Source organism: Hevea brasiliensis, chromosome 16 (assembly GCF_030052815.1).
Source record: "Hevea brasiliensis isolate MT/VB/25A 57/8 chromosome 16, ASM3005281v1, whole genome shotgun sequence".
NCBI lineage: Eukaryota > Viridiplantae > Streptophyta > Magnoliopsida > Malpighiales > Euphorbiaceae > Hevea > Hevea brasiliensis.
This window is the reverse complement of record NC_079508.1, coordinates 40,700,622-40,727,147: the sequence shown is the minus strand read 5'-3', so window position 1 is coordinate 40,727,147 and position 26,526 is coordinate 40,700,622. Positions and strand designations below refer to the sequence as shown.

The 26,526-nt window shown below is 39.9% G+C and overlaps 21 non-coding genes and 11 pseudogenes across 21 annotated transcripts; all 32 read left to right on the top strand.

The window, feature by feature from the left end:
- Nucleotides 1–112: 112 nt before the first annotated feature.
- Nucleotides 113–231, top strand: LOC131174888 (5S ribosomal RNA). Its single transcript, XR_009145113.1, has one exon. It is a non-coding gene; the product is annotated as a 5S ribosomal RNA (ribosomal RNA).
- Nucleotides 232–439: 208 nt separating this feature from the next.
- LOC131174941 (5S ribosomal RNA) lies at nucleotides 440–557 on the top strand. The gene has a single exon (XR_009145166.1). It is a non-coding gene; the product is annotated as a 5S ribosomal RNA (ribosomal RNA).
- Nucleotides 558–774: 217 nt separating this feature from the next.
- On the top strand, nucleotides 775–893 carry LOC131174933 (5S ribosomal RNA). The gene has a single exon (XR_009145158.1). It is a non-coding gene; the product is annotated as a 5S ribosomal RNA (ribosomal RNA).
- Nucleotides 894–1,106: 213 nt separating this feature from the next.
- On the top strand, nucleotides 1,107–1,225 carry LOC131174908 (5S ribosomal RNA). The gene has a single exon (XR_009145133.1). It is a non-coding gene; the product is annotated as a 5S ribosomal RNA (ribosomal RNA).
- A 213-nt stretch (nucleotides 1,226–1,438) lies between these two features.
- Nucleotides 1,439–1,557, top strand: LOC131174972 (5S ribosomal RNA; annotated as a pseudogene).
- Nucleotides 1,558–1,919: 362 nt separating this feature from the next.
- LOC131174925 (5S ribosomal RNA) lies at nucleotides 1,920–2,038 on the top strand. Its single transcript, XR_009145150.1, has one exon. It is a non-coding gene; the product is annotated as a 5S ribosomal RNA (ribosomal RNA).
- A 212-nt stretch (nucleotides 2,039–2,250) lies between these two features.
- On the top strand, nucleotides 2,251–2,368 carry LOC131174958 (5S ribosomal RNA; annotated as a pseudogene).
- A 163-nt stretch (nucleotides 2,369–2,531) lies between these two features.
- On the top strand, nucleotides 2,532–2,649 carry LOC131174929 (5S ribosomal RNA). Its single transcript, XR_009145154.1, has one exon. It is a non-coding gene; the product is annotated as a 5S ribosomal RNA (ribosomal RNA).
- A 214-nt stretch (nucleotides 2,650–2,863) lies between these two features.
- On the top strand, nucleotides 2,864–2,982 carry LOC131174895 (5S ribosomal RNA). The gene has a single exon (XR_009145120.1). It is a non-coding gene; the product is annotated as a 5S ribosomal RNA (ribosomal RNA).
- A 213-nt stretch (nucleotides 2,983–3,195) lies between these two features.
- LOC131174905 (5S ribosomal RNA) lies at nucleotides 3,196–3,314 on the top strand. The gene has a single exon (XR_009145130.1). It is a non-coding gene; the product is annotated as a 5S ribosomal RNA (ribosomal RNA).
- A 213-nt stretch (nucleotides 3,315–3,527) lies between these two features.
- LOC131175017 (5S ribosomal RNA) lies at nucleotides 3,528–3,636 on the top strand (annotated as a pseudogene).
- A 208-nt stretch (nucleotides 3,637–3,844) lies between these two features.
- On the top strand, nucleotides 3,845–3,963 carry LOC131174987 (5S ribosomal RNA; annotated as a pseudogene).
- Nucleotides 3,964–4,177: 214 nt separating this feature from the next.
- On the top strand, nucleotides 4,178–4,296 carry LOC131174967 (5S ribosomal RNA; annotated as a pseudogene).
- A 209-nt stretch (nucleotides 4,297–4,505) lies between these two features.
- LOC131174955 (5S ribosomal RNA) lies at nucleotides 4,506–4,624 on the top strand (annotated as a pseudogene).
- Nucleotides 4,625–4,839: 215 nt separating this feature from the next.
- Nucleotides 4,840–4,958, top strand: LOC131174910 (5S ribosomal RNA). The gene has a single exon (XR_009145135.1). It is a non-coding gene; the product is annotated as a 5S ribosomal RNA (ribosomal RNA).
- Nucleotides 4,959–5,169: 211 nt separating this feature from the next.
- On the top strand, nucleotides 5,170–5,287 carry LOC131174992 (5S ribosomal RNA; annotated as a pseudogene).
- Nucleotides 5,288–5,497: 210 nt separating this feature from the next.
- Nucleotides 5,498–5,616, top strand: LOC131174944 (5S ribosomal RNA). Its single transcript, XR_009145169.1, has one exon. It is a non-coding gene; the product is annotated as a 5S ribosomal RNA (ribosomal RNA).
- Nucleotides 5,617–5,839: 223 nt separating this feature from the next.
- On the top strand, nucleotides 5,840–5,958 carry LOC131174870 (5S ribosomal RNA). The gene has a single exon (XR_009145095.1). It is a non-coding gene; the product is annotated as a 5S ribosomal RNA (ribosomal RNA).
- Nucleotides 5,959–6,169: 211 nt separating this feature from the next.
- LOC131174966 (5S ribosomal RNA) lies at nucleotides 6,170–6,287 on the top strand (annotated as a pseudogene).
- A 214-nt stretch (nucleotides 6,288–6,501) lies between these two features.
- Nucleotides 6,502–6,620, top strand: LOC131174884 (5S ribosomal RNA). The gene has a single exon (XR_009145109.1). It is a non-coding gene; the product is annotated as a 5S ribosomal RNA (ribosomal RNA).
- A 212-nt stretch (nucleotides 6,621–6,832) lies between these two features.
- On the top strand, nucleotides 6,833–6,951 carry LOC131174969 (5S ribosomal RNA; annotated as a pseudogene).
- Nucleotides 6,952–10,661: 3,710 nt separating this feature from the next.
- Nucleotides 10,662–10,780, top strand: LOC131174896 (5S ribosomal RNA). The gene has a single exon (XR_009145121.1). It is a non-coding gene; the product is annotated as a 5S ribosomal RNA (ribosomal RNA).
- Nucleotides 10,781–11,009: 229 nt separating this feature from the next.
- LOC131174954 (5S ribosomal RNA) lies at nucleotides 11,010–11,128 on the top strand (annotated as a pseudogene).
- A 215-nt stretch (nucleotides 11,129–11,343) lies between these two features.
- On the top strand, nucleotides 11,344–11,462 carry LOC131174894 (5S ribosomal RNA). Its single transcript, XR_009145119.1, has one exon. It is a non-coding gene; the product is annotated as a 5S ribosomal RNA (ribosomal RNA).
- Nucleotides 11,463–11,678: 216 nt separating this feature from the next.
- LOC131174909 (5S ribosomal RNA) lies at nucleotides 11,679–11,797 on the top strand. Its single transcript, XR_009145134.1, has one exon. It is a non-coding gene; the product is annotated as a 5S ribosomal RNA (ribosomal RNA).
- A 225-nt stretch (nucleotides 11,798–12,022) lies between these two features.
- Nucleotides 12,023–12,141, top strand: LOC131174879 (5S ribosomal RNA). The gene has a single exon (XR_009145104.1). It is a non-coding gene; the product is annotated as a 5S ribosomal RNA (ribosomal RNA).
- A 217-nt stretch (nucleotides 12,142–12,358) lies between these two features.
- Nucleotides 12,359–12,477, top strand: LOC131174887 (5S ribosomal RNA). The gene has a single exon (XR_009145112.1). It is a non-coding gene; the product is annotated as a 5S ribosomal RNA (ribosomal RNA).
- A 212-nt stretch (nucleotides 12,478–12,689) lies between these two features.
- LOC131174880 (5S ribosomal RNA) lies at nucleotides 12,690–12,808 on the top strand. Its single transcript, XR_009145105.1, has one exon. It is a non-coding gene; the product is annotated as a 5S ribosomal RNA (ribosomal RNA).
- A 225-nt stretch (nucleotides 12,809–13,033) lies between these two features.
- On the top strand, nucleotides 13,034–13,152 carry LOC131174923 (5S ribosomal RNA). The gene has a single exon (XR_009145148.1). It is a non-coding gene; the product is annotated as a 5S ribosomal RNA (ribosomal RNA).
- A 214-nt stretch (nucleotides 13,153–13,366) lies between these two features.
- On the top strand, nucleotides 13,367–13,485 carry LOC131174919 (5S ribosomal RNA). Its single transcript, XR_009145144.1, has one exon. It is a non-coding gene; the product is annotated as a 5S ribosomal RNA (ribosomal RNA).
- A 222-nt stretch (nucleotides 13,486–13,707) lies between these two features.
- On the top strand, nucleotides 13,708–13,826 carry LOC131174912 (5S ribosomal RNA). The gene has a single exon (XR_009145137.1). It is a non-coding gene; the product is annotated as a 5S ribosomal RNA (ribosomal RNA).
- Nucleotides 13,827–14,042: 216 nt separating this feature from the next.
- Nucleotides 14,043–14,161, top strand: LOC131174988 (5S ribosomal RNA; annotated as a pseudogene).
- The last annotated feature ends 12,365 nt before the right edge of the window (nucleotides 14,162–26,526 follow it).

Below are 26,526 nucleotides of genomic sequence, written 5' to 3'. Positions count from 1 at the left end.
GCTGTTCGGGAAGTTGCGGGGCGTGGAGCCCACGCCGCATTTCGGGAAGGGCAAGGTCGGTGTGGGGAGGGCGAGGGGAGAATATGAATAAATTGTGGGCGAAAAGCATAGCGGGTGCGATCATACTAGCACTAGTGCACCGGATCCCATCAGAACTCCGAAGTTAAATGCGCTTTGGCGAGAGCAGTACTAAGATGGGTGACCTCTTGGGAAGTCCTCATGTCGCACCCCTTTTCTTTTTTTTTTTTTTCACTCAAACTCCTCACTACAATTTCTTTTACCTTCAGCAATCAATAGCTCGTCTATTCCCTGATCACAAAAAGTTACGACGATTCGGGAAGTTGGGGGCATAGGGCCCACGCGGCGCTTCGGGAAGGGCAAGGTCGGGGTGGGGAGGGCGATGGGAGAATATGAATAAATTATGGGCAAAAAGCATATCAGGTGTGATCATACTAGTACTAGTGCACCGGATCCCATCAGAACTCCGAAGTAAATGTGCTTGGGCGAGAGCAGTACTAAGATGGGTGACCTCTTGGGAAGTCCTCGTGTTGCAACCCTTTTCTTTTCTTTTCTTTTCTTTTTTTCACTCGAACTTGTCGCTACAATTTCTTTTACCTTCAGCAATCAATGGCTCGTCTATTCCCAGGTCACAAAAAGTTACGGCTGTTCGGGAAGTTGCGGGGCGTGGGGCCCACGAGGCATTTCGGGAAGGGCAAGGTCGGTGTGGGGAGGGCGAGGAGAGAATATGGATAAATTGTAGGCGAAAAGCATAGCGGGTGCGATCATACTGGCATTAGTGCACCGGATCCAATTTGAACTCCGTAGTTAAACGTACTTGGGCGAGAGCAGTACTAAGATGGGTGACCTCTTTGGAAGTCCTCGTGTTGCACTCCTTTTCTTTTCTTTTTTTTTTTTTCACTCGAACTCCTCGCTACAATTTCTTTTACCTTCTGCAATCAATGGCTCGTCTATTCCCATATCACAAAAAGTTACGGCGGTTCGGGAAGTTGTGGGGTGTGGGGCCCATGCGGCGTTTGGGGAAGGGCAAGGTCGGGGTGGGGAGGGCAAGGAGAGAATATGAATAAATTGTGGGCGAAGAGCATAGCGGTTGCGATCATACCAGCACTAGTGCACCGAATCCCATCAGAACTCCAAAGTTAAACGTGCTTGGGCGAGAGCAGTACTAAAATGGGTGACCTCTTCAGAAGTCCTCGTGTTGCACCCCTTTTCTTTTCTTGTTTTTTTTTTCACTCGAACTCCACGCTACAATTTCTTTTACCTTCAACAATCAATGGCTTATCTATTCCTAGATCGTAAAAAGTTATGGCGGTTCAAGACGTTGCGGGGCGTGAGTCCCACGCGGCATTTCGGGTAGGGCAAGGTCGGGGCGGGGATGGCGAGGGGAGATTATGAATAAATTGTGGGCGAAAAGCATAGCGGTTACGATCATACCAGCACTAGTGCACCGGATCCCATCAGAACTTCGAAGTTAAATGTGCTTGGGCGAGAGCAGTGCTAAGATGGGGGACGTCTTGGGAAGTCCTCGTGTTGCACACCTTTTCTTTTCTTTTTCTTTTTTTCACTCGAACTCCCTGCTACAATTTCTCTTACCTTCAGTAATCAATGGCTTGTCTATTCCCAGATCGCAAAAAGTTAGGGCAGTTCGGGAAGTTGCGGGGCGTGGGGGAAGTCCTCGTGTTGCACCCCTTTTCTTTTCCTTTTTTTTTTTTACTCGAACTCCTCGCTACAATTTCTTTTACCTTTAGCAATCAATGGCTCATCTATTCCAAGATCGCAAAAAGTTACGACGGTTCGGGAAGTTGCGGGGCGTGAGTCCCACGCGGTGTTTCGGGAAGGGCAAGGTCGGGATGGGAAGGGCGACGGGAGAATATGAATCACTTGTGGGCGAAAAGAATAGCGGGTGCGATCATACCAGCACTAGTGCACCGAATCCCATCAGAACTCTGAAGTTAAACCTGCTTGGGCGAGAGCAGTACTAAAATGGGTGACCTCTTGGGAAGTCCTCGTGTTACACCCCTTTTCTTTTCTTTTATTTTTTTCACTCAAACTCCTCACAATAATTTCTTTTACCTTCAGCAATCAGTGGTTCATCAATTCCCAGATCGCAAAAAGTTACGGCGGTTCAGGAAGTTGCGGGGCGTGAGTCCCACGCGGCATTTCGGGAAGGGCAAGGTCGGGGTGGGGAGGGCGAGGGGAGAATATGAATAAATTGTGGGCGAAAAGCATAGCGGGTGCGATCATACCATCACTAGTGCACCGGATCCCATCAGAACTTCTAAGTTAAACGTGCTTGGGCGAGAGCAGTGCTAAGATGGGTGACCTTTGGGAAGTTCTCGTGTTGCACCCCTTTACCTTCAGCAATCAATAGCTCGTCTATTCCCAGATCACAAAAAGTTAAGGCGATTAGGGAGGTTGGGTGCATGGGGCCCATGCGGCGTTTCGGGAAGGGCAAGGTCGGGGTGGGGAGGGCGATGGGAGAATATGAATAAATTGTGGGCAAAAAGCATATCAGGTGCGATCATACCAGCACTAGTCCACCGGATCCCATCAGAACTCCGAAGTAAATGTGCTTGGGTGAGAGCAGTACTAAGATGGGTGACCTCTTGGGAAGTCCTCGTGTTGCAACCCTTTTCTTTTCTTTTCTTTTCTTTTTCACTCGAACTCGTCGCTACAATTTCTTTTACCTTCAGCAATCAATGGCTCGTCTATTCCCAGGTCACCAAAAGTTACGGCTGTTCGGGAAGTTACGGGGCGTGGGGCCCACGCGGCATTTCGAGAAGTTACGGGGCGTGTGGGGAGGGCGAGTGGAGAATATGGATAAATTCTGGGCGAAAAGCATAGCGGGTGCGATCATACTGGCATTATTGCACCGGATCCAATTTGAACTCCGTAGTTAAACGTGCTTGGGCGAGAGCAGTACTAAGATGGGTGACCTCTTAGGAAGTCCTCGTGTTGCACTCCTTTTCTTTTCTTTTTTTTTTTTTCACTCACACTCCTCGCTGCAATTTCTTTTACCATTTGCAATCAATGGCTTGTCTATTCCTAGATCACAAAAAGTTATGGCGGTTCGGGAAGTTGTGGGGTGTGGGACCCACGCAGTGTTTTGGAAAGGGGAAGGTTGGGGTGGGGAGGGCGAGTGGAGAATATGAATAAATTGTGGGCGAAAAGCATAGCTTGTGCGATCATACTAGCACTAATACACCGGATCCCATCAGAACTTCGAAGTTAAATGTGCTTAGGCAAGAGCAGTACTAAGATGGGTGACCTCTTGGGAAGTCCTCGTGTTACACCCCTTTTCTTTTCTTTTTTTTTTTTTCGCTCGAACTCCTCGCTACAATTTCTTTTGCCTTCAGCAATCAATAGCTCGTCTATTCCCAGATCACAAAAAGTTACGGTGGTTCGGGATTTTGCGGGGCGTGGGGCCCACACGGCGTTTCGGGAAGGGCAAGGTCGGGGTGTGGAGGGCGAGGGTAGAATAGGAATAAATTGTGGGCGAAAAGCATAATGGGTGCGATCATACCAGCACTAGTGCACCGGATCCCATCAGAACTCCGAAGTTAAACTTGTTTGGGCAAGAGCAGTACTAAGATGGGTGACCTCCTCGTGTTGCACCCCTTTTCTTTTCTTTTTTTTTTCACTCGAACTCCTCGCTACAATTTCTTTTACCTTTAGCAATCAATGGCTCGTCTATTCCCAAATCAAAAAGTTACGGCGGTTCGGGAAGTTGCGGGGCGTGGGGTCCACGCGACATTTCGGGAAGGGCAAGGTCGGGGTAGGGAGGGTGATGGGAGAATATGAATAAATTGTGGGCGAAAAGCATAGCAGGTGCTATCATAACAGCACTAACACACCGGATCCCATCAGAACTCCGATGTGAAACGTGCTTGGACTAGAGCAGTACTAAAATCGGTGACCTCTTGGGAAGTTCTCGTGTTGCAACCCTTTTCTTTTCTTTTTTTTTCTTTTCACTCGAACTCCTCGGTACAATTTCTTTTACCTTCAGCAATTAATAGCTCGTCTATTCCCAAATCACAAAAAGTTACGGTGATTCGGGAAGTTGCGGGGCGTAGGGCCCACGTGGAGTTTCGGGATGGGCAAAGTCGGGTTGAGGAGGGCAAGGAGAGAATATGAATAAATTGTGGGTGAAAAGCATAGCGCATGCGATCATACCAGCACTAGTCCACCAGATCCCATTAGAACTCCGAAGTCAAACGTTCTTGGGCGAGAGCAGTACTAAGATGGGTGACCTCTTGCGAAGTCCTAGTGTTGCACCCCTTTACACTTCTTTTTTTTTTTCACTCGAACTCCTCGCTACAATTTCTTTTACCTTCAGCAATCAATAGCTCGTCTATTCCCAGATCACAAAAAGTTACGTCGGTTCAGGAAGTTGCGGGGCGTGGGGCCACACAGCATTTCGGGAAGGGCAAGGTCGGGGTGAGGACAGCAAGAGGAGAATATGAATAAATTGTAGGCAAAAAGGATAGCGGTGCGATCATACAAGCACAAGTGCACCGGATCCCATCAGAACTCCGAAGTTAAACGCGCTTTGGCGAGCACAGTACTAAGATGGGTGACCTCTTGGGAAGTCCTCATGTTGCAACCCTTTTCTTTTCTTTTTTTTTTTTTTGCACTTGAACTCCTTGCTATATTTTCTTTTACCTTCAGCAATCAATGGCTCGTCTATTCCCAGATCACAAAAAGTTACGACGGTTCGGGAAGTTTTGGGGCGTGGGGCCCACACGGCGTTTCGGGAAGGGCAAGGTCAGGGTGGGGAGGGCGAGCGGAGAATATGAATAAATTGCTGGCGAAAAGCATAGCGGGTGCTATCATACCAGCACTACTGCACCAGATCCCTTCAGAGCTTCGAAGTTAAACGTGCTTGGGCGAGAGCAGTACTAAAATGGGTGACCTCTTGGGAAGTCCTCGTGTTGCACCCCTTTTCTTTGCTTTTTTTTTTTTCACTCGAACTCCTCGCTACAATTTCTTTTACTTTCAGCAATCAATAGCTCCTTTATTCCCAGATCACAAAAAGTTACGGCGATTTAGGAAGTTGGGGGCGTGGGGCCTACGCGGCATTTCGGGAAGGGCAAGGTCAGGGTGGGGAGGGCGATGGGAGAATATGAATAAATTGTGGGCAAAAAGCATAGCAGGTGCGATCATACTAGCACTAGTGCACCGAATCCCATCAGAACTCCGAAGTAAACGTGCTTGGGCGAGAGCAGTACTAAGATGAGTCACCTCTTTTGAAGTCCTCGTGTTGCAGCCCATTTCTTTTCTTTTTTTTTTCACTCGAACTCGTCGCTACAATTTCTTTTACCATCAGCAATCAATGGCTCGTCTATTCTTAGGTCACAAAAAGTTACGGCTGTTCGGGAAGTTACGGGGCGTGGGGCCCACGCCGCATTTCGGGAAGGGCAAGGTCGGTGTGAGGAGGGCGAGGGGAGAATATGAATAAATTGTGGGCGAAAAGCATAGCGGGTGCGATCATACTAGCACTAGTGCACCGGATCCCATCAGAACTCCAAACTTAAATGCGCTTTGGCGAGAGCAGTACTAAGATGGGTGACCTCTTAGGAAGTCCTCGTGTTGCACCCCTTTTCTTTTCTCTTCTTTTTTTGCTTTTTTTTTCACTCAAACTCCTCGCTACTTTTTCTTTTACCTTCAGCAATCAGTGGCTCGTCTATTCCCAGATCATAAATAGTTACGGCGGTTCGGGAAGTTATGGGGCGTGGGGCCCACGGGGCGTTTTGGGAAGGGCAAGGTCAGGGTGGGGAGGGCAAGGGGAGAATATCAATAAATTGTGGGCGAAAAGCATAGCGGGTGCTATCATACCAGCACTAGTGCACCGGATCCCATCAGAACTCCGAAGTTAAACGTGCTTGGGCAAGAGCAGTACTAAGATGGGTGACCTCTTGGAAAGTCCTCGTATTGCACCCCTTTTCTTTTCTTTTTTTTTTTCCACTCGAACTCCTCGCTACAATTTCTTTTACCTTCAGCAATCAATAGCTCGTCTATTCCCAGATCACAAAAAGTTACGGCGATTCGGGAAGTTGGGGGCATGGGGCCCACGCGGCGTTTTGGGAAGGGCAAGGTCGGGGTGGGGAGGGCGATGGGAGAATATGAATAAATTGTGAGCAAAAAGCATATCAGGTGCGATCATACCTGCACTAGTGCACCGGATCCCATTAGAACTCAAAAGTAAATGTGCTTGGGCGAGAGCAGTACTAAGATGGGTGACCTCTTGGGAAGTCCTCGTGTTGCAGCCCTTTTCTTTTCTTTTCTTTTCTTTTCACTCGAACTCGTCGCCACTATTTCTTTTACATTCAGCAATCAATGGCTCGTCTATTCCCAGGTCACAAAAAGTTACCGCTGTTTGGGAAGTTGTGAGGCGTGGGGCCCACGTAGCATTTCGGGAAGGGCAAGGTCAGTGTGGGGAGGGCGAGGGGAGAATATGGATAAATTGTGGGCGAAAAGCATAGCGGGTGCGATCATACTGGCATTAGTGCACCGGATCCAATTTGAACTCCGTAGTTAAACGTGCTTGGGCGAGAGCAGTACTAAGATGGGTGACCTCTTGGGAAGTCCTCGTGTTGCACTCCTTTTCTTTTCTTTTTTTTTTTTCACTCGAACTCCTCCCTACAATTTCTTTTACCGTCTGCAATCAATGGCTCGTCTATTCCCAAATCACAAAAAGTTACGACGGTTCGGGAAGTTGTGGGGTGTGGGGCCCACGCGGCGTTTTGGGAAGGGCAAGGTTGGGGTGGGGAGGGCCAGTGGAGAATATTAATAAATTGTGGGCGAAAAGCATAACGTGTGCGATCATACTAGCAATAATGCACCGAATCCCATCAGAACTCCGAAATTAAATGTGCTTAGGTAAGAGCAGTACTAAGATGGGTGACCTCTTGGAAAGTTCTCGTGTTGCACCCCTTTTCTTTTCTTTTTTTTTTTCGCTCGAACTCCTCGCTACAATTTCTTTTACCTTCAGCAATCAATAGCTCGTCTATTCCCAGATCACAAAAAGTTACGGTGGTTCGGGATGTTGCGGGGCGTGGGACCCACGCAGCATTTCGGGAAGGGCAAGGTCGGGGTGGGGAGGGCAAAGAGAGAATATGAATAAATTGTGGGCGAAAAGCATTGCGGGTGCGATCATACCAGCACTAGTGCACCGGATCCCATCAGAACTCCGAAGTTAAATGTGACACCCCTTACCCGTCTACAGTATAGCTGAGTAAGATATGTCACATAGTGTACCGGAACACCCTATTTTATTTCAATCATTTTTATCCTTCCTAATTTATTTCTTTCATAGTTATGAAGTATAATTCATGAAATATCATTCATTGAAGTCATTTATTGAAATCATAATTTTATTTGAGATTTCGCAAATTTTATAGAAAATCCGGTAGAGTGCCGGCTAAAAATGGATAAAATAGTTCTTCGGAATCTATGAAAAACACTTCCAAAATTTTTAATCAATCCCAAACTCCATTTCATCATCAAAATCTCAATATTTCTCAATTATACTCCCATTTCTCATCATTTCATTTCATAGGATATTCATGTACAAGTCATAAATAAATATTCACTTTTTCATTCATAAACATAATTTCCACTATTTACATTGATAACAAAATACATTACATGAGTCTCAATTTCATATGAGGAAATAAAATTTAATTACAAAATGCCCAAAATAAAACCTAGTGTCCTACCAATGCACTGATGTCGATGAGGTGACACAGACACTATGCAGATCTGCAGAAGGTCTCACCCAGTCTGTGGTCTACTGGGCTCTCGGTCGGTCTCTCCAGAACCTACGCGTGGCAAAAAGCAACGCGCTAAGTAATAATGCTTAGTGGTGCCAATAATAAAATAAAAAGAAATAACAGAAAGTAAATATGCAGTGCATGTTTTGATGTCCTATACAAACAATTTTTCGATCATTATTGGTAATCTTATTTATTATGTACCTGTTCTATTCATTATTTAATTAAATTTGTTCACTTGCATTTTTGGTTGCCCAAGTAACCTATACTGGATGACTGGACTAGATAAACGGGTAAATTGGCACTGGGTATTAAGTACATCGGGTCGTCACACCATCGGTCACATATGTATCTCCCGGTGTGCAACAGAACAGCCAATGAGCTGTAATAACATTAGGCACAAGGTCAAGTCTCAACACAATGTCAGAATGGCTAAAGGCCATAAAATCACAGAATGGCATAATGCCATATGCAGTACTACTAACTGAACCCTATTGGCATGCCAACCTATCCAAACCAATCTTGCTAGGCATACTAGGGCATGTTATACTTTTAAATTGTACAATTCTTGAAATTTAAGTTTAGGTGTTACTATTAATTTCATTAGTTAACGAAAATGTTGACTTTTGTATAGATAATAGGTACATTGGTTCTAATACTCCCAACATACCACATTTTGCATTCTAAAATTGTTGGTATTAGTTGCCAATACCATTTCTAAGCTTAGTGTTAGTTATTCAAAATTTTCAGATTTCAAGCCTAATATGTATTGTTCCATTGGTTATTTGTACAGTAGGAATTTGGCAAAATTGTCTTCATGAAAGTTGTTCCTTATTTTGTCTAGTTACATTTCCTTTTTTGAATCACTCCATTTGGAGTTTTGTAGCTCAAGTTATGGCCTAAACACCATAACTAGCCGGATTGGACAGAATCCAAAATTCTGGGCAAAACTAGTTCTACCAAATTTGGTAACCTAAGTTTGGTTGGCAATTTGACTAGGTTATGATCAGAATTTGGATTTGTGTTCATCATGAAAGTTGTAGGTCTATGTCTCAGTTTTTTGCTGGTAAACTTTCAGGTCAATTGGACATTTTTACACTGAGTTATGACCAAATGAATAAACACTATTCATTTAGTCATTTTGCCCAGGCAGAATGCAAGTCGCCCGGATTAGGGCAATTTTTAAGCTAACTTGGATTGGTTTTCTGGGCAGGGTTTCTTCACCAAAGTTGTGCCATTATGTGTCTAGTTTCATGTCCAATTGTCCTTGCACCAATTGAACCTCTACAACTCCATTTATAGTTGCCAACAGGATGGACTCACTTCTAGACCTGTAGGTCACCCAAGGCAGCTCACCCAAACTCAAATCCCAAGCTACAACTCACCACAATTCCTTATCATACACAGCCAAATGGTCACTAATTGACCATTTAAACTTTCATTCACCAACACATGAACAAAGTCCAAGTTTTGTGCCCCAAACCCTAACTCTAACATTTCTCAAATCATGTAAACATATGCCAATCAATTTGTTCATCATAATTACTCATCAATATCACTAATAAACATAACTAATTCCATCAAAACCATTAATTTTCCTCTTATTCCTATGGCTACCAAAAATTTACTTCTCCCATACTTCATATTTTCTTCAATTTTCATGTCATACTAGCTTGTTTCAACATGCACATAACACTTAAAGAAGAGAAATGAGGTAATTATGGCACTAACCTTGACTTGGCTTTTTCTTCTTTTTGCAAACTTCAAGTTTTCTTCAATCTTTCACTTTTAATCTTCTTACCATAAGCAAATATGAAGTTTTTGTTTTGGGGACTAACTAATTTATGGAGATTTTGCAAGGATTTAAAGCTTGGGAAGGAAAAGAAAAATGGAGGAAAGGATGAAGAGTGGTTCGGCCAAAGAGAAAGTGGAAGAAAATCTGATTGTTTTCTTTCATTTTCTGCCCCATTTATTCATTTTAAATGGGTTATAGCCATGTGTCACCATGTGATTGGGTGGAGGCACTCTAATGACATCATGTGATGTCATAAATTCCATTTAATTCATTTTTTTTTCTTTTCTTTTCTACTCATTTTTAATTCAATTTTTAGTAATATTTATTTACATTTTATGTCATAATAATTATTTACTTAACTGGACAAGTCAGCCAAAAACTATCTCTGAAGGCGAAATGACCAAAATGCCCTCCGTTTTGCTTATTGAGCCAAAATTATCTGTACCGATTGAAAATTTTTCCTAAGCATTTTCTTGGCATTCTAATGCCATAGGAACCTCAATGACCCTTCTCTGGAGTCCCAAAAATTATTTTATGAATTTTTCCCCCGATCTAAGGGTCCTAGTTGCAAGAACCGCAACTTCCCACTGGGTTACCCATCACTAGGGCACCGAATCATTTAACTTGGTTGTATTTTACTTCTAAAATTTTTCTTAAATATTTCTTATAAATATTTGAGTTAATTATGGCTTCTCACTTTAGTTTTAATGTTTTTCCAGACATTTTAGCTGTCCGGAACAACACCGGTCGCTGGAACAGTAGAATGTACAGAATTACTACATTGAGGATGTTACATTAAACGTGTTTGGGCGAGAGTAGTACTAAGATGGGTGACCTCTTGGGAAGTCCTCGTGCTACAACCCTTTTCTTTTCTTTTTTTCTTTTTTCACTCGAACTCTTCGCTACAATTTCATTTACCTTCAGCAATCAATGGCTCATCTATTCCCATATTACAAAAAGTTACAGCAGTTCGGAAGTTACGGGGAGTGGGGCCCACGCGGCGTATGGGGAAGGGCAAGGTTGGGGTGGGGAGGTCGAGGGGAGAATATGAATAAATTGTGGGCGAAAAGCATAGCGGGTGTGATCATATCAGCACTAGTGCATTGGATCCCATCAGAACTTCGAAGTTAAACGTGCTTGGGCGAGAGCAGTACTAAGATGGGTGACCTCTTGTGAAGTTCTCGTGTTGCACCCCTTTTCTTTTCTTTTCTTTTCTTTTTTTTCACTCGAACTCCTCGCTATAATTTCTTTTTTCCGCTTTAAACCTTCAGCAATCAATGGCTCGTCTATTCCCATATCACAAAAAGTTATAGCGGTTCGGGAAGTTGCGGGGCGTGGGGCCCACGCGGCATTTCGGGAAGGGCAAGGTCGGGGTGGGGAGGGCGAGGGGAGAATATGAATAAATTGTGGGCGAAAAGCATAGCGAGTGAGATCATACCAGCACAAGTGCACCGGATCCCATCAAAACTCCGAAGTTAAACGTGTTTGGGCGAGAGCAGTACTATGATGGGTGAACTCTTGGGAAGTCCTCGTGTTGCACCCCTATTCTTTTCTTTTTTTTTTTTTCTCACTCGAACTCCTCACTACAATTTCTTTTACCTTCAGCAATCAATGGCTCGTCTATTCCGAGATCACAAAAAGTTACGATGGTTTGGGAAGTTGCGAGGCGTGGGGCCCACGCGGCGTTTCAGGAAGGGCAAGGTCGGGGTGCGAAAGGCGAGGGGAGAATATGAATAAATTGTGGGCGAAAAGCATAGCGGGTGCGATCATACCAGCACTAATGCCCCGGATCCCATTAGAACTCCAAAGTTAAACGTGCTTGGGCGAGAGCAGTACTAAGATGAGTGACCTCTTGGGAAGTCCTCATATTGCACCCCTTTTCTTTTCTTTTTTTTTTTTTTTTCACCCGAACTCCTCTCTACAATTTCTTTTACCTTCAGCAATCAATGGCTCGTCTATTCCCAGATCACAAAAAGTTACAACGGTTAAGAAAGTTGCGAGGCATAGGGCCCACGCGACGTTTAGGGAAGGGTAAGGCCGGGGTGGATAGGGCGAGGGGAGAATATGAATAAATTGTGGGCGAAAAGCATAGCGGGTGCGATCATACCCGCACTAGTGCACCAGGTCCCATCAGAACTCCGTAGTGAAACGTGCTTGGGCGAGAGCAATACTAAGATGGGTGACCTCTTGGGAAGGCCTCGTGTTGCACCCCTCTTCTTTTCTTTTTTTTCTTTTTTTTTTTCACTCCTCGTTACAATTTCTTTTTCTTGCTTTAAACCTTCAGTAATCAATGGCTCGTCTATTCCCATATCACAAAAACTTATAGCGGTTCGGGAAGTTGCAGGGCGTGGGGCCCACGCGGCGTTTCGGGAAGGGCAAGGTCGGGGTGGGGAGGGCGAGGGGAGAATATGAATAAATTGTGGGCGAAAAGCATAGCGGGTGCGATCATACCAGCACAAGTGCACCGGATCCCATCAAAACTCCGAAGTTAAACGTGCTTGGGCGAGAGCAGTACTATGATGGGTGAACTCTTGGGAAGTCCTCGTGTTGCACCCCTATTCTTTTCTTTTCTTTTTTTTTTCTCACTCGAACTCCTCACAACAATTTCTTTTACCTTCAGCAATCAATGGCTCGTCTATTCCCAGATCACAAAAAGTTACGATGGTTTGGGAAGTTGCGAGGCGTGGGGCCCATGCGGCGTTTCAGGAAGGGCAAGGTCGGGGTGGGGAGGGCGAGAGGAGAATATGAATAAATTGTGGGCGAAAAGCATAGCGGATGCAATCATACCAACACTAGTGCACCGGATCCCATCAGAACTCCGAAGTAAAATGTGCTTGGGCGAGAGCAGTACTAAGATGGGTGACCTCTTGGGAAGCCCTCGTGTTGCACCCATTTTCTTTTCTTTTTTTTTTTTTACTCGAACTCCTCGCTACAATTTCTTTTACCTTCAGCAATCAATGGCTCGTCTATTCCCAGATCAAAAAAAGTTAAGGCCGTTTGGGAAGTTACGGGGCGTGGGGCCCACGCGGCGTTTAGGGAAGGGTAAGGTCGGGGTGGAAAGGGCGAAGGGAGAATATGAATAAATTGTGGGCGAAAAGCATAGCGGGTGCGATCATACCCGCACTAGTGCACCGGATCCCATCAGAACTCCGTAGTGAAACGTGCTTGGGCGAGAGCATTACTAAGATGGGTGACCTTTTGGGAAGGCCTCGTGTTGCACCCCTCTTCTTTTCTTTTATTTTCTTTTTTTTTTCACTCCTCGTTACAATTTCTTTTACTCGCTTTAAACCTTTAGCAATTAATGGCTCGTCTATTCCCAGATCACAAAAAGTTATGACGGTTCGGGAAGTTATGGGGCGTGGGGCCCACGTGGCATTTTGGGATGGGCATGGTCGGGGTGGGGATGGCGAGAGGTGAATATGAATAAATTGTGGACGAAAAGCATAGCGGGTGTGATCATACCAGCACTAGTGCACCGGATCCCATCAGAACTTCGAAGTAAAATGTGCTTGGGCAAGAGCAGTATTAAGATGGGTGACCTCTTAGGAAGTCCTCGTGTTGCACCCCTTTTCTTTTCTTTTTTTTTTTTTTTACTCGAACTCCTCGCTATAATTTCTTTTACCTTTAGCAATCAATGGCTCATCTATTCCTAGATCACAAAAAGTTACGGCCGTTTGGGAAGTTGCGGGGCATGGGGCCCACGCGGCGTTTAGGGAAGGGTAAGGTCGGGGTGGGGAGGGCGAGGGGAGAATATGAATAAATTGTGGGCGAAAAGCGTAGCATGTGTGATCATACTAGCATTAGTGCACCGGATCCCATCAGAACTCTGAAGTTAAACGTGCTTAGGCGAGTGCAGTACTAAGATGGGTGACCTCTTGGAAAGTCCACGTGTTGCACCCCTTTTCTTTTCTTTTTTTTTTCAACTCGAACTCCTCGCTGCAATTTCTTTTTTCCGCTTTAAACCTTCTGCAATCAATGGCTCGTCTATTCCCATATCACAAAAAGTTATAGCGGTTCGGGAAGTTGCGGGGCATGGGGACCACGCTGCCTTTCGAGAAGGGCAAGGTCGGGGTGGGGAGGGCGAGGGGAGAATATGAATAAATTGTGGGCGAAAAGCATAGCGGGTGTGATCATACCAGCACTAGTGCACCGGATCCCATCGGAACTCCAAAGTTAAACGTGCTTGGGCGAGAGCAGTACTAAGATGGGTGAACTCTTGGGAAGTCCTTGTGCTACACCCCTATTCTTTTCTTTTATTTTTTTTTCTCACTCGAACTCCTCACTACAATTTCTTTTACCTTCGGTAATCAATGGCTCGTCTATTCCTAGATCACAAAAAGTTTCGGCGGTTCGGGAAGTTGTGGGGCGTGGAGCCCACGCGGCGTTTCGAGAAGGGCAAGGTCGAGGTGGGGAGGGCGAGGGGAGAATATGAATAAATTGTGGGCAAAAAGCATAGCGGGTGCGATCATGCTAGCACTAGTGCACCGGATCCTCTCAGAACTCCAAAGTTAAACGTGCTTGGGAGAAAGCTGTACTAAGATGGATGACCTCTTGTGAAGTCCTCGTATTGCACCCCTTTTCTTTTTTTTTTTTACTCGAACTCCTCTCTACAATTTCTTTTACCTTCAGCAATCAATGGCTCGTCTATTCCCAGATTACAAAAAGTTACAGCGGTTCGGGAAGTTGCAGGGCATGGAGCCCACGCGGCGTTTCGGGAAGGATATGGTCGGGTATGTTGCAAATAGCCGCAAAAAGAATTATGGGCTTCATAATTCAAGTATGTTGCAAATTGGGTTTTGTAGGAACCCTAATTTCAAATAGCCATAATTTATAAAATATAAAAGTTTTTTTAGTGATTCTTGAGCCTAAAATTAATAAAATTATGTGTAGAATAGGAATATAATTTTACTAAAACTTTTACAGATTCTTAAAATAACAAAAAAAGTAATAAAAACATGAGAGAAAGAAAACTAAATATGTGCAGAGTTGTATATCCCCTCAAATTAGACATGATTACATGATCCACATGAATATGCAAGATAAATTAAAAAAACAAAGAACATAGAATTAAATATTATGTGGCATAGATATTGAAAAGAAAATAACAATAACTAGCATTCTAGAAATCTCGCAAGAAAATCCTTTTGAAGAAAAGAAGAGAAATAAGAAGGAACTAAAAGAGTTTGAATATCTCTAAATTTTCTATAGCCTTAAGATATCTCTAAATTTTCTATAGCACTAAGATATCTCTAAATAGCTTTAAATTTTTTTGAATATTTCTAAATCTCTTTTTGTTTTCCTCCTTTTTTCTTCCTCCTTCTCTCTTTACCCTAGTAGGGTATTATAGGGTTTTGGGAGAGAGATGTGGTAGGGTTTGGAGTCCTAGGGTGATAAGGTTCAGATAACTTAAACAATTGAAATTGTAAAATTTGGGTGAGACTAGGATGTGGATGAGGTGTTTAAACCAATAAGAAGAAAGGGAAAGGAGGCACCACCAATAGGGAGTGAGAAAGAGAGTGGGGCCAAGTGGGAGAGAGAGTTTGTATGGGAGAGGGAAAGAGGTGCGGTAGGGTTTGAAGTCCTAGGGTGATAAAGTTCAGATAACTTAAAAAACTGGGATTGAGGAATTTTGGTGAGACTGAAATATGGATGAGGTGTTTCAACCAATAAGAAGAGAGGGAAAGGGGGCGGCACTAATAGGGAGTGAGGAAGAGAGTGAGGCCAAGTGGGAAAGAGAGTTTGTATGGGAGAGAGAGAGAAAAAAAAAAGATATTTTCTTATTTTAATTTTTAGAAAATAAATTAAATGGATTCTATTTAAACTTCCTAACTAGACTTTCTTAGGCCCATGGTGCCCAATTAAACTTAATTAGGTCTATTTAAGAACTACCCATATTAAATTTAAACAAAAAAAAATTATTTAAATTTAATTAAATTAATTTCCCAAAAAATATATTTTTTTTTCAAGATCATGGCATGAAATTAATAATTCGGCTCCATACCTCTAATTACATCTTACAGTCATACAATTTTTCATCATCGGGTTCCTCACAACCTCAATGCACGTACTCATAATAAATCACAAAATAAGAGTCTATAGTTTGCCTCTCACTTTGGCGAAAGTTGATATCAATGCGAAAGTATTGCTCAAGTTTCGTCAAAGTGAAACTCAATCTTCTAATAACTATGAAACATTGGCTATAAGGATTGAGTATATCTTGCTCTGTTGACATACTCTGTGTTATGAGACTAGCTATGGTCTCATAACAATGATAACTATGTCATGTGAAAATCGAGTGCATCTTGCTCTATCGATACACTCTGTATCGTGAGACTGGCTACGATCTCATGATAATGATAATTATGTGATTTGAAATATTGTGGATTCATATTTAAGACAACGGTCTTAAACTACCTACGTATCCCCCTTGTTATCCTAAGGAAGAATCAGACCCTCTCGTAGTTTAACACTTGAAATTATGGTGATGCATGTTCCTTTACGCCTTACACACCTATAGGTGACATGTTGATGCGTATTCTTTTATGTCTTACACAACTATGTCATATGCCCTAAATAACGTCTAAGGACTTACCAAACAATATCTGTCTTAAAATGTTGTAGGTTCGTATTTAGGACTGCGGTCCTAAACTGCCAACGTATCCCCCTCATTATCTTCAGAAAGAATCAAATCCACTCATAGTTCGACATTTAAAACTGTGGTGATGTATGTTTTTATATGCCTTACACACCTAAAAGTGACATGTTGATGCATGTTCTTCTATGCCTTACACAACTATGTCATGTGCCCTAAAGAACATCTAAAGACTTACCAAAAACATCTGTCTTAAAATGTTGTGGGTTCATATTTAAGACCGTAGTCCTAAATTGCCTGCGTATATCCCTCACTATCCTGAGGAAGAATCAGACCCTCTCATAGTTTGACACTTAAAACTGTGGTGATGAATGTTCTTCTACGCCTTACACACCTACAAGTAAAATGTTGATGCATGTTCTTCTATGCCTTACAAAACTATGTAGTGCGCCCTCAACAACATCTAGGGACTTACCAAAAAACATTTGTTTTGAAATGTTATAGATTCGTATTTAGGACCGTAGTCCTAAATTGCCTACGTATCCCCCTCGCTATCTTGAGGAAGAATTAGACCCTCTCATAGTTTGACATTTGAAACATGGTAATGCATGTTCTTCTATGCCTTACACACCTATAGGTGATATATTGATGCATGTTCTTCTATACCTTACACAACTATGTCGTGTGTCTTAAACAACGTCTAAGGATTTACCAAAAACATTTAATTCATAATTTGAAAAAATTGAGATGACTGGGTCTCAAAACTCTCTTTTATTTTTGTGCTTCCAGTATGCTAGTTCCTATCATAGGCATGCTAATTTTACTAGAGATTCTAAAAAAAGTTAGTCCTCTGAGGGACCTCTTTTTGCAAAAACTTTCTTTTGGCCTCAAAATTTTTGAGGAAAACTGTTCGCTAAAAAGACTTCCTTAAGGTCACAATACAATTTTCCTCTGATTTTTCTTTTTCTTTTCTCCCCCCATGCTTCATTATTCTAAAGCTATTTCAAAATCTTGTTCTGCCTTGACTCATTTTTCTTCCATGAACTCCATTCTTTGTGCCCTAACTTTTGCCTAAAATGCCCTTTTAGGTTTTCATCTTAGTGGGTCTGCTCTAACTTTTGCCTAAGCAGCCCTTTTGGGTTTTCCACCTAGCGAGCTCTTTTTTTTTTTTTAAATTAGATAATTACCGAGGCATTCATATCAAGTACCTATTTTGCCATGCTCACAAGACATAAATTAAATCAAAACAATGCAATCCAATTACTTAATCATTTGATGTATCTCTCAAGACACAAACATTTGTAATCATAATTAAATAAAACCTATTTCTGGTTAATGCAATAAAAACTTCTTTATTTATTTAGGTACATCATTACTCCCTCTTACATTTAGTTTTGCCAAATTTTTAACCATTTAAAGTTAGAAATAAGCTTTATAACCTGTCGAATGGCCTTTTCAAGTTTTCCATCCAAATCTTCTCTCATCTCTCCTTTTGCCTAGACTGCCTTTTATAGGTTTTTAATCTAGCATTTTTTCCTCTCTCTTTTTTTGGACCCTTACTTTTGTCTAAATCGCTACTTTCATCTAAACCGCCTTTTGTAGGTTTTCAGCTTAGCAGGCCTATCTCATATAAAGTACTGTTTAAGCCTATCTAAGTTGATTAGTTCTTGAAATTCATTCCCATCGAGGTCTGATATTCTTACAGCACCTCCTGGCAAGATCTTTTTGACTATGTGTGGACCATCTCAATTTAGCTTAAACTTTCCTCTTAGATCAAAAGGGATGGGTCGGGCTTGTTTCAAAACCATGTCTCTCTCTTTGATCTTTCTTAACTTCACCTTCTCGTTAAAGGCCCTGGCTATGTTCCTCTAATAACCCTGCATATGATACAAGGCTTGCATCATCTTTTCATCAATCAAAGCTAGTTCTTCATATCTCTTCTAAGCCTGCTCATTTTCCAGGATCTTAGCTGCTAACATCACTCTCAAGGATTCGACCTCTAGTTCAATGGGTAGCACTGCTTCAGTCTCATACATTAAAGAGAATGGGTTACCCTCTTGGATGTTCTCGTAGCAAGTGATAACTTTAAAGAACATAAGGGAGTTTTTGAGCTAATCCTTATATATTTTGAACATTTTTGTCAGTATAATCTTCATGTTCTTATTGGCTACTTCAACTGTTCCATTAATATGAGGCCTATATCGTGAAGACATATAATGCTTAATCTTGAACTCTGCAACTAACTGCAGAAAATCACCCTTAAACTGACTGCCATTATTTGAGACTATATCATGGAGTACTTTAAATTGGCAGATTATATTTTTCTGTATAAACTTACTCATTTGCTTAACACCCACTACTCTGTAGGACTCAGTATCAACCCATTTAGTGAAGTAGTCTCCACCATTATAAATTGTCGCAATGGTTTTACAATCACCGGACAATTATCATCAAAGCAAAAAAGTGAGGAGTCGCCACTTTAATTTTAAGGGAAATTAAAGGAATCATTTATAAAGATAAAAATTTATAAAACCACTTCTAAAACAGAGATTCTAAAACCACTTTAATTTTAAGGAAAATTAAAGGAAAGTTGTAAGCGAAAGAGGGAGCTCGCTCGAAAAGTGTTAGAGATGAAGGAAACTACTACCACTACCTAAGCATAAAGACAGGCTTTGGTAAAAGTGCCGAGCTCTCCATTTTGAACTGAAGAACAGCCGACTTCAGAGGTATACATCATCACTTCGGAGCCTCCCACTCGACCAGCTGAACCTCCTCCTCCACCTTCGGTCTCTTCAAGTGCAGAGGGAGATTCTTCTGGACAAGCCATCCCAGCCGCTCGATCACTCTCCTGAGGTGCTTGGGTCCTGCTTCAATCATTGGAAAAGAACTACTCAGTTCAGGGAAATCCTGATCTGGCAAAAGTCTTAGGTGCTTTGATCTATTTTTCTGAAGATTGGACTCGGATGGCCTAGGAGAGCATCAAAGATCTTCTAACCCAGACGATGAGCTTGGGCTTGGAGGCGATCGCAAACTAACAGATGATCCAGGAAAAAGCTCATCTCTTAAGGAGGGAGATCCTCAAGGCGGTTCAAGATACAGTGGCTACGAAGACCCAACTTTCGGCTGCTAATGATCGAATCGTTGAATTAAAGGGCTAGGTGAGATCTTATGAGGAGAGAATGGCTCAGCTGGAGAGGGAACTTGAAGATGCCTAGGCTTGTCGAGCTACTGATCTGGCTCAATTCTCTAGAGTGATAAGGGCCAAGGAGGACAAAGCTCTGGTGAAGGAAGCCGGTGCTTATATGAACTCCCACAGCGATCTCCTAGCCGAGCTGGTGAAGCGCTACCCTGAAGAAGACTTTACCTGATTGGAAAAGCTCACCCTAGGTGTTGAGGCCAAGAGTGAAGAGGAATAAGAGAGGGAGGAGGGAGAGAATGTTGAAAATGTACCTGAAGAGCAGGTTAGGGAAGACCCTCCTGCTAAATAACTTTGTACTTATATTTCGAAAATGAATTGAAGTTCTTTTATGATTAATTCTTGATGAGATCGAAAAACATCAAACCAAGTTGGCGAGTACCGAATAAAATTAAAATGCAACTTTGAAAGAAAATTGTATATTAGTTATTCATTTGGGGGTCGACCAAAATATGGTGTTTACATAAATATATAGCCATTAGAAGCTGTGAGAGAAATCTTCCTAATGATGTCTATGCCCCAAACAAAAAATAGCCATGGTAAGTCATACTGTACAGCTCACTTAGCATTAGATGGTTCAAGTTTACATGGATCTAACATTCATGGCATTTCTTAACAAACTTGGCGTAATCAGTCTCTATAGTAGACCAGTAATAACCCAACTTTAGAATTTTTCCAACTAAAACCTTTCGATTCATATGGGGACCACACATTCCTGCATATACTTCTTTCATTATTTGCTCAGCCTATTTTTCTATCACACATAAGAGCTTATAGAGTTGCTCCCCAACTAAAGTAAATTGAGTGGCTAATGTACGAATTGTTGCTCTATCTCTTTTATTGGCTGATTGCGAGTATTCTCTCACTTCCAAGTACATCTTTATGTCCACTTACCATTTTCCTTCACCCTCTAGGTTTACATGTGCTACTACTAATCCTTCATAGCATGAAATTTTATTCCTCATTAAAATAACTAACTAAGTCAACTTTTGATCACCCTTTTCCTATAGGGACACCAGTGTAGCTTGGGAATCGGCCATCTGATTCTAAGCTTGAGGCATGTGCTTCATGATCACCTTATCAAAAATTAGATAATAGTTTCTTTATATATTCCAAGTATGGCCTCAATTTTCCTTCCTTCAATTCTCATTCAACTTTAATATAAAAGACCACTAGCATCGAATCTCCAATTATCTCTTCTTTCTTTGCCCTAACAACTATCAATGCTTCTAGGCCACAGACGCAGGCCTCATATTCAAATTTATGGGGATCTTGTGTTATACTATGTCTCGGTCAATTTCTGACATATCTTTATAAGACTAGGCAAATGCTTCTTGGTACTTCGTTAATAAAGCTATAAATTTATCTCTTTCTTCTTGGGTTAAATCTTCAGCTAACTTAATGTTTTTAGGATTATCTAATGTACCCAAATTAGTGGAGATCGATTTTGATGCATTAATAGAAATAGATTCTAAATAATTATGAATGCCATACATATGCTTATTATAATAAGCATCAAACAAGTAAGCAAAAGGAGTAGTCATATTATTAATTTTTGCCTCAAAATCTTCATCAAGTATATCAGAAAATGGAAGCATTAGCATCACTACTGTGAGCATTACAAAAGACAGACTCAAACTTAGGAGGGTAGCTTTAGGTGCTTGGCTTCCATGTATTCTTTAGATAAGTGGTGTTGATTTTTTTGCTCTAGCACTTTTACATTTTGTAGCTCCTAATCATCTATTCAAGTGATTACCCGCTCTTTCAAGAACTTAGGAGGCTTTGGCGCTTCTTCCTTTTTAGTTGGCTCATAGCCTAAACCATACCTTGTGATCTGCCTTTTGATCGTAGGAAAAGTTACCAGGCCGTCTACATGTTTTCCTAGGCCCATGCCAGGAAAAAACTTCATCCCTTTCTTCACAGTAGCCACTTTTGGATCCATTCAGTTTTCATAGATATCAGCTACTTGAAAACCAAACATTGGTGGAGCGAAACCATTTACTTATAATGCAACCACCTTCTTATCAAGATCGGTCCAAACATCCAAAGGACCCTTATCATAGCTATAATTATCACAAATGTCAAAAACCATTATAAACTGAGGTTCATTGGGCTTTTGGATGGGTTGGATAAAGTCAATAATTCTGTCATGGTTATTTAGGGTAGTGGAGATCATGTAGAGAACTGGTGGAGGTAGAAAATTTGGTTAAACATAAGGCTGGTGTGGGTGTTTCAGTTTTTTGGGTTAGTTATCTTTTTAGCATCAATTAGGTCTTAGATATCATGCTTAAATTGGATGCATCGATCAGTGTCATGACTATGGGTTTGGTAAAAGTAGCAATATTGGTTGATATCACAGCTAAGTGGGAGTGGATTTGATAGTGGCCTGGGTGCCTAGAGTTGTAGGAAATCTTGAGCTTTGAGACACTCGAAAACTTTGGATAAGGGTTGGTTGAATTGGAAAAATCTCCTTGGGGTGCGAGACACAATTTGAATCTCAATAACTTTAATGCCACTTAATTAGCCTTCCTTGGGGCCTCTTTCTAAGGTTGACCATAATTTTCTCTTCCAGCTCAAACATCTTGGCATTCAAGGTTTCATCACGCATGGCCATAGTTTCTTCTATCTTAAGCAGTGCAGGTGAAATCCTTACTAGTCTCTTCCCTTCCCTAACCCAAGTGACCTAATTGAAAGTCTCTTTAGTGTGTTTCAAGGCTATGTTTGCTCAAAAAAAAAATAGGATTTAAGGGTTAACCTAAACATGCTATGTACATGAATGCAATGTATGAATGGGCCTTTTTTTTTTTTACCTTTACCTTTACAAAACCAAAACTGAACCATACTAATAGAACTAAAACTAAACCAAAACCAAACCATATGAATTGAACTAAAATTAGACTAAAGACTGAATCAAAATAAAAAAGAACATCTCCAAAACTAAATCTTCTTCCCCTTATACCTCCAACTCTCACGTGGAGGGTAGGCAAAAAAATTCTATCGTAGGCTATGATACTCTGGACACACCAAGAGGGGATGGTCCAAGATGACTTTTCCCTCACAAACAAATGATTTATATCCTCAAAGTTTAACCATAAGTAAGCATCCTCTTGCTTAACACGGGTTTTGAAATGGACTTGGGCCTATACACACATTGGGTTTATGCATAGGCCTAGGTTCATCTCAACTACCACTAGAACTCATAGTTTGAACTGTAAGGTTATAAATCCAACACAACAAAAATCTACGGGGTACCTAGGGATGAAATCTATGGCTCATGGGCTTCATCAAGTAGGAAAAGGGCCACCCATATGAGAGTTTGTCCATTATTCACAACAGTCGGAGCTGTGGCTCTTTTATATAATCGAAGGTACGGGCATGGGGTGCTAGCATTCACCAATTCATCATAACTCGAGTAGAACTACGGTCTCCTTGGCTAGTACTAGACGGACTAAAAAAGGTAAGGGTGATCCGTGTGATATAGTATAGTGGAATGCAAAAAGTTTAACAAAGGAATAATATTAGACTAATAAAGACATGTTAGAGTAACTATCCATTTAATCCTCAATGGAGTCGCCAAACTGTAAGAGAGGGGGGGGGGGTCGTAGTAAGGCGTGAGGCGAAATTTCATCCACTTGAATTATATAAAATGCACCAGGTAGTGCCCAGGAAAGATGGTGGAGTCACAATGGTCTCACTTAAGTACCACCTCCTTAGAAAGTATTTCCTAGACATGCACTTCACAATCCTAATAGAATCGAACTACTGGTAAGTACCATTTTCCCATAACACTATCACGGTACTAAAGATTTATACCATGAAGGCATAGATAGATAGGAGTCACTACCTAAGTAATAACTGGACATATTCAATATTTTTTCCGAGGGTCATGGATGGCAACTTACTCCTTGCAGAGTTTCCACAACCGTCATTACTGTAGCCCAATGTCTAGGTTTAAGATAGTAGATACATAAGGGGAAGGTGTTAGGCACTCCTTACGCTTGGTATAACCTCGTTAATTCGAGTGTTAGTCCTCTACTAATATTTCTAGAAGTCTTGTTTATTATTCCTCTATTAAACTTTATCCTAAAAATGCAATTCTAATCCTACACACACAAATAATTCACAAAAGGGTTATTGTTTACAAACAGTTTTCATGCACATGTAATTCCTATCTATGGGGTTGCTAATTATTTAAGTGATATTTACTGGATGACTAATATTAATTTATTATTGAGAATTTAATTTACAAACAAATTCAATTTCAAACAACCCTAAATTTCTATTTAACCTAATTAATTAATTTTTCACCAAGTTACCCTAAGGATAATTAAACTAAATTAATTATGTACATATGTAATTTATTCTAATGTCACATAAGGCCCAAACAATCACAATCTAATAAAAATTTCTAACCTGCAAATTTATTTTATAATTATCAAGTATTAAATTAAATTTATTTTATATGCTAATGTTAGTTTAATTTACAAACAAGATTAATTTTAATTTACTAAGTATTTATTTAAATTAATTATATACAAAAGTCAGTTAAATTAAAAACAAAGTTAATTTTAATTTACCAAATAAAAATCATATTATTACTACAATTTCATGTCAATAGTTATTATAGGAATTCAGGGCTAATTACTTATTAGTAATTGCAGTTGCCATTGGGATAAGCTACCCTTAAAAAAGGGTATTCTCTTCTAGTATAGCAAAGATATCCCTGGTTTACTCCCGTTTAGCTCCAGTAAATACTCTCTTTAGTACTTATCTTAGGACTACTTACCAATTTTGTTTGTAATAATAAAAAATAAAAAAAAAACTTAAAGAAAATAAAAGAAGTAAAAAAAATAAGAAAATACTAATAACAATTCGCATTTAATTCTAACTCTAGTCTCCTAAAGGGTTAAGATTTCTATTTAGTTACAACTATCTAAGTGTCCAGGTCTTCTAACATATTTCAAGCACTTTATAACACTTCTTAAATTAAAAGAACACAAAAATAGATTAAATATTAATTGGAACCCAAGAACACATAAGAACATGCATAAACGTACAATTCCTAAATTCTAGCAGATTGACAATAGTAAGAAATCTGATTTTTGAAAAATAGTTAGACATGCCTAAAAATCATGAAAAACTTATAGAAGACAACCAAAATATCATAAAATTTATAGACCAAATAAAACCTTAGCCAAATGGTCTACACAAATCGTAACTTTTCCTAGTGATAGAATCGTACTAACTTTTTTAAAATTCATAACTCATCAACCACATCAAATATCAATGCGAAACCAATTGGAAAATATTCATAAGATTCTAAAATAAATTTTAGACACTAGGCTTGAATAAAAATATTAAGAAACGAAGGAGATATGGGCTTCACAATTTGGGTATGCCGCAAATCGGGTTTTGCAGGAACCCTAACTTCAAACAGCCATAACTTATAAAATACAAAAACTTTTTCGGTGATTCTTGAGCCTAAAATTAATAAAATTATGTGTAAAATATGAATATAATTTTACTAAAAGTTTTACAGATTCATAAAATAACAAAAAAGTAATAAAACATGGGAGATAGAAAACTGAATATGTGTAGAGTTGTGCATCCTCTCAAATTAGACATGATTATATGATCCACATAAACATGCAGGATAAATTAAAAAGCAAAGAACATAGAATTAAATATTACGTGGCATAGATCTTGAAAAAAAAAATAACAAAAACTAATATTCTAAAAATCTTGCAAGAAAATCTTTTTGAAGAAAAAAAAAGAAATAATAAAGAACTAAAAGAGTTTTGAATATCTCTAAATTTCTATAACTCTAAGATATCTCTAAATAACTATGAATTTTTTGAATATTTCTAAATCTCTTTTTTGTTTTCCCTCCTTTTTTCTTCCCCCTTTTTTGTTTCCCCCTTCTCTCTCTACCCCAGTAGGGTATTTATAGAGTTTTGGGAGATAGGTGTGGTAGGGTGTGGAGTCCTAGGGTGATAAGGTTCAGATAACTTAAACAACTGAGATTATAGAATTTGGGTGAGACTGTGATATGAGTGAGGTGTTTAAACCAATAGGAGGAGAGAGAAAGGTGCGGCACCAATAGGGAGTGAGGAAGAGAGTAGGGCCGAGTGGGAGAGAGGGTTTGTATGGGAGAGGAAAAAAATGTGTGGTGGGGTTTGGAGTCCTAGGGTAATAAATTTCAGATAACTTAAACAACTGGTATTGAGGAATTTGGGTGAAATTGAGATATGAGATAGGGAGTGAAGAAGAGAGTGGGGCAAAGTGAAAGAGAGTTTGTGTGGGAGAGGGAGAGAGAAAAATATATTTTTTTATTTAATTTTTAGAAAATAAATTAAATGGATTCTATTTAAAATTTTTTACTAGACTTTCTTAGGCTCATGGGGCTCAATTAAAATTAATTAGGTCTATTTAAGAACTATCCATAAATAAAATAAAATTTTATTTAAATTTAATTAAATTAATTTCCTAAAAAATATATTATTTTTTTTTTAAATCATGTCATGGAATTAATAATTCAGCTCCATACCTCCAATTTCATCTTATACGTCGGATTTCTCACAATCTCAATGTACGTACTCATAATAAATCACAAGATAAGGGTATAACTTTTAACCTTTTTTTAATTTAAATTTTAACTAATTATATAGTGGTTAAACACATTATATAATATTTCAATACAATTTAATATATTTATAATTAAAAGAATTAATTCTTAAAAAATAAAGATAATATTAAATATATATATTTTAAAGCTCAACCTCAAAAACAATTCAAAAGTCTGCCATCTAACTTAATAAAAAAAAAAGTAAGAAATCACTACATGATATAATTTTTTTTATATATATTTTTATATAAAAAATTGCCTTATCATATTAACTATCAATTTTTAAAATATGTTTATAAATTTTAACTACTAAAATTTTATCTTATGCCAAACAAGAAAATAATTATTTAGAATTTCTTTTACTACATCTTTTATGATTTTTAAAATTATCAAATTTATAATTTCAAACATTATAAAATTTTGCTCATTATATTATATATCTCTAAAAAATAATATTTTTAAATTACAATTTTCAATAGATTGAAAAATGAATGAATTATTTTTTTTATAAAATTATATTATTATATA